This window comes from Setaria italica, chromosome II (assembly GCF_000263155.2).
Source record: "Setaria italica strain Yugu1 chromosome II, Setaria_italica_v2.0, whole genome shotgun sequence".
NCBI lineage: Eukaryota > Viridiplantae > Streptophyta > Magnoliopsida > Poales > Poaceae > Setaria > Setaria italica.
In genome coordinates, this window is record NC_028451.1 from 7,156,110 (window position 1) to 7,162,153 (window position 6,044).

Here is a 6,044-nt window from a genome sequence, read left to right on the forward strand (position 1 = left end):
AGATCAAATACAAAGGAATGTTCAAGATCATTTGCAGAAATTTGTGGTCCTTGGTATTTCAATGTATATCTAAGGTTTTATATTTCCTGCAAATTTTAGCAAGCCATAAAGGTCCACAAAGATAATGCAGGATTTCAGTCTCACTTAAGTTTCTAATGAAATGTGAGCCATTACTTTTAGAAACTTTACATATATGCTTCGGCTATTTATGTTCATACAAAGGTAGCTACTAAGTAAGATATAACTGTGGACTGTGGTAGAGAGCATAATCTTGTGCTCTTAGGATTGAATATTTGATTCTACATAAAGGTAGATAGCTAATGTTATTCAATTGTTTAGATCTTATTTTGCAGTTGTCCCTTTCAGACATTCTAAACCTTGAGATATGATTCTTAACGTGCAACTTGGAAGAAGGCTGTCGCTAACATGTATGTGTATGATCAGTGCATTGCTTCATGGGGGAAAATATATGCCGCTTTAAAGTGATCACAATAGGTGGGTGCACATCATGATAAAAAGGAAATGATATATACTTAGGTAAGGAAGTTAAAGCAGCTAAAACTCCTTCCAACCTGTGGAAGGGAAAGAATGCGGGCGAGGTGAGACCACATTGTTCTTGATCTATGCTCAAAATCACCCTTCAATATATCAAGGAAAAAAGGAGTTGATCTAAATTACTGATATCTGATCATTAACGGCAACTTGGAGGAAGAAGGTTGTAGCTCATAGTAGTTTAGAGAGAAAAATCCATTTTTCAACCTTCAACTGTCACGGTCGTCCGATTTTAGCACTCCAACTCCAAAATCAGACAGATCACACCATTCAACTGTCAAAACCGGGCACATTACCCCCACGCCAATTCCACCCTGGTTTTGGGCCACGTCACCCATCCGACGTGGCACATCTTGCCCAGTCAGCACCCGATGGGCCTAAAAATGCCAAGTTCCATCTTGTAAATATGTATTGTCATTTCCATATATCCTCAACAGACAGCGAATGTTGATCACTGTTGAATAGCCGTATTAATTAAAAACATCTTGGGCATTGCTAGCGCCCGGATGTCCGATGGGAAAACTTCCCATCGGACGCTCCGTTGGTCCATCGCAACATCAAAAAATAACGTCTGCAACATAGAAAGTAAATATTTGCAACATAGAAAATCACCGTTTGCAACATCAAAAAACATGTTGAAAAAAATTTATTAGCCATATGTTGATGATGAGGAAAAAAACCTGCCGCAACATCTATTTCGTGTTGCATGGAACATTCAAATCTCTCATTGAAAATACAACATCCAGATAAAACACTTGCAACATGTGTGTGAATGATCTCAAGTCTTGGAACGTGATCATCAGGTGCAATAGTTCTGGACCGCTTTACCCTCTGCACCTCCCTGCTGCTGCCCTTACTGCTGGCTCCACCTCCACACATTGGCATCGCTGCCTTGGACATCCTGGGCAGGAGGCCCTTTCCAAGCTTGCCCCCGTTTTGCCTTTCATGTAATAAAAATATTAGCTCGTCTCAACATCTAGATCTACTTTGCAACATCCACATGAAACACTTGCACTATTCTTCTGGAACATCTGAAACACTTGAAACATACGCTTGCAACATGCAGCAAAACTTGGTAGGAGGAGCACTGCACAGCGAGATCCGACGCTAGGAAACGGTGGAGGAGGAGGATGGCGGCGGCCGGCACGGCTCACCCCTAGCCGCAGGGGAGCGGTGCTCGGCACCCTTCCCCATGGAGCTCCTTAGGCGGTCAAGCCCATTGCCGGCAGAGCAGCTCCTCCGGCGGCTGGCGCAGGGGGCGGTGGTGGCCGTTGTGCCTTCATCGCCCGCCGCCGGGAAGAAGAGCCGCCACCCCCGTGCGCCTCCTCCGCTCGCCTTGATGCTAGCCCGCTGGGGTTATGCATTGGAGCCCATGAATCGGGCAGCGGCGGCGGGATTCGGTGGCAGGTCATATATCTCCACACACCATGCTAGGCTGCGTCGCCAACTTGCTCCTCCAGTCACCTTCGACTCTTGCTACTAGGCAAGGCCCATCGCCTCCAAAGAGAAGCGCTCACCAGAGGGTGGTGTACATCCACCCCGTGCTCTCCGGCCTCCACAACCACCTGGCCAGAGCCTTCTGCGCGGTCTCGCCCCGCCGCTATCTCCATGGTTGTGCGCGTACCTAGCTAGTACCTGCTATGGTGCGCTAGAGAGAAAAGTGGCTGGAGTCAAAACAATCGAGAGGAGAGTCAGAACAATGGAGAGGAATAACAGTTGCGCTGACGGAAGAGGAAAAATGCTTGGACATGCTTGTGCTACATAACACGGTAACCGTCCGGAGAAGCAACACGAGTCCGGACGCTCGGACTATAGCATTACCGAAACATCTTATATATTTATGTCTCTTGAAATACAATGCAAAAATTAAAATTTCTTACTATTACTGTCCAGATTCATCAAATTCCATTTTTATTTAACCAAATTAAAATCATAAAAAATTGATGTACTTCATCTCGTCAAGTAAGAATGTCATAAAGATAATTGACAGAATCTTCAAAATATAGAACTGATCATTATTTACATTGCAACATGACAATAGCAATGCTGTAGAAAAAATAAATTGTTATTATTTTTTGGTCACTCGTGTAGTAATAAGAAATGAAATCTACTTAGCTAATTCCTCATCCAGAATTCCAAACGATTGGGCCATTTGATTATACTGAAGTGTACATGACGGCACCAGTTACAAACAGTCAGTAAGACCACAAATTAAGCTCAAATAAAATTATAATACAGTTGAAGCGATAGTTTCAGTCTTTACATATTATCTGATACTATTCAAAAAGTATTGATAATTTTTAATGAAGTCTGATTGCATATATCACATTTTATCTTTTCTCTCTGGAAGTATACATTTTTGAAAGACAGTTCAATCATGTGTCACATTGGTGAAAACAAATGACTCATATAAGAAGAATTAAAGGATTCATGGTTCTGCTTCCCTTTATCGATCACTTTACATAACACAACGACTTTTTATAAAAATATATAGAAGAGGAAAAAAGGATATGAGTGCTGCAGGTCGACCCATTAAATTATTTAAAAGGTAGGAGCACTGAAACTAGAGTTGGGAGTGTAAAGAAAAGCGCAGCCTTTTTCTGTTGCTTCTAGCTAGTCCTGCAAAACTCCATTTCAATTGTGAGCATCACATCAATGTCAAACCATCTTATGTTCATCATCAGTAGTGAGGAAAGGCACAGCAGCCATCTTTTTCATATTACAATGATATAGTGGTTCATGATTGGTAAGTCTTTGTTTGTGGCCATCTATGTATGAGTATGACACCCAAGTTTAACAACTTTGACTTCATTGCCTTAAAATCTAATTCATGTTTCAGTTATGGAACAACAGTGAATAGCGATATTTTCAGTTTCATGTAACAGTATAGAACATGCCACGTTAACTAGATGGTTAAAGTAGTGCATATAACTTTTCCCGACGCATTATTTTTCATACTGCCATCTAAGAAACTAAAAGAAAAAATAAATCAAAATACTTAGCCATTAAGTATGTACCGACATAGCAGCCTGTGTAATTAATCACCAACGATCCTAGTGTCAAATAGTATCAGCACAATTTTTACTGCACAAGATGATGGGATGAAAGGCGCAACTTTGGGTTATGACTAATGTTCGATGTTATCCTGTTGTGGCCACAGGTTTTATCCTGGGACTTATTTAACCGGCTGCCTAGCTATATTATCTTATCATCTTCATGTGCATGCTGTCTCCTTTACAAAGTTGCCTCCTTTGATACTAAGCTTTCAAAAAATAAACAGCCAATAGCTTATCGTATTACCAAACTGACCACACACAGAGGATGTATTTGAAATCGACAGGAACTCATAGTTAACTCTTTGACCGTTTGAAATAGCTAGCAACAAGTTTTACTTTATGTTTTTTATTTATGCTTCAAATACATTGACTCAATATTATAAGAGAAGAGAACAAGGAACAGGACAAGTGTGTATCATGTATCCACATATCGCTGAGGAATCCTTAGACCGGTACCGCAATACTGTAATGGATGGTTCCATCAACAGTGCTATAATAAGTTGGAATTCAAACAAAAACAAAAATCAGTGGCTCATCATGTGACTAGAAGCACCCACCACTCACCTCCACAATCCAATGTTCCCCCTTTTCGCAAGCATGATATGTGGAGGACAGTCATTTTAATTGGTTACAAATATAGAAGACTGGGCTCGTACAGCAACAATCACTTCTTCCAAATACAACATCATGGTGTAGAAATGTTGACTAACTTTTGCATATAGGGCATCCCGATCCATGGCATTTGGTAATTGTGTTCATTTTAACAATACATTTCAGAAATATGTGTAAAAGATTTTATTTTCTCAAACGAGGACTTCATATCATTATATTAAGAAGATAAAAGGGGTAAAGAACCCTTACAAAGCCACCCAAAGACACTCGCACCCAGGTGGCCAGGTTTTAAAAAGGTGTAAGAGATGTTTACATGATTTCACGATGCTCCTGAAAAACATCTGCTTTTGGCACAAGAAACCAATTGCAAGCAGGGTATATGATCTTGTTTTGGGCAGGGGGTGATGATCCAATCGAAATGACAGTCATCACCAGGAATGGTATTTTTTGGAAGCAAAATGCCCGAATTTTTGTGAAAATATAAGTATTCATGAATTAGATACAAAAAACAGTGAAGAATTAGAGAGTGCCCAAAAAAACTTTTTAAGAAATATAAGATAAAAGCTCAACGAACCAGCAGAGAGCTACCATGAAGCCCTTGCACGTTGCCGGTTGAATCTGGGAGTTTTCAAAAGATCTTGGGAACGATATTGTTCTTGGTAGTGGGCAAGTCCGATCCAGGGACATGTTACATCAAGGACCGCTGGTAGTGATTTCCTTTTTGCATTAGCTTGTTTAACAAGTAGTAGCTATGCTGGTGCTCCAAAAGTTTTAGACCAATTTATTTGGTATGCCTTAGTTGACTGTTCACAACATCACTTTCATCCGTCAAGTGACTGCATAGTGCTGCATGCATGGAATCTTTCAAGTGCCAGTGCCTCACTGCCTTGTATCTTAAAAGTTATATGATTGTGAAGCATTACTTAGCAATCATCACAAAAACAGTCGCAACAAGAACCAGCTTGCTATATACAATATAATTTTGCTTTTAGTTTTTCTGTGTCAGTAATCATACAGATGTCAGCAAATTGGCTCCTCAAGGTTGAGCTATAAAGTAACCAGTTTGTGAAAGAATTACAGTATTAAATTTAAGGCACAACAGTTTATTTTGAACTTATGAGTTCATTTTGGAATTTTCATGAAATTATGTTTCACGCAAATTTTGTTTTGGTGTTTCATAGCAAATTTAGTATCAGAAAAAATGTTCTTGATTTAATTTTGAGTAATAAAAGTGAGAAGCGGAACAAAATAAGAGTACAGGAATATGACTGAAATATTTTAGGAGTGGCAGCATGGACATATGACCTAACCACCAAAACCTTACCGCGAACTACATCTACATCCTCTGTTCAAATTCTACAACTTAGTTAGAACTCCTGAAATTCCTAAAGCAATATTCCCATTACTCAAACAGCAGGTAATGGGAAAAGAGCAAGTGGGAGAATTTAAAATTTTGATTTGTGAGCAAGGACTGTCTGAATAACGGCGCATGTATTTGCCACTATCTCTTGCACTTCCTCTTCTTCCAACTAACTCTAATCTTGCAATATTCTCATCATGTGGTCATTCCTTTCTTTCTCACGGTTTCTTTCTTTTTCGGTTATATGTTGTGCCCTATTTCGGCCACCTGATTATGTGCTCCATGCACCATGGTCAACCAACTTGCACAAATGCACTGCTTTTTTGTAGTAGCTCGTGATTACGATTCTCTAATCACGCATTAGGCGCAAGAGCCATAGCATTTTGAAGCCTAGCAAGCTAGGTAGCTCAGGTTATTAGTTGTGGGATGCACTCTGTCCATCAAGAACGACAATTCTCCCACCC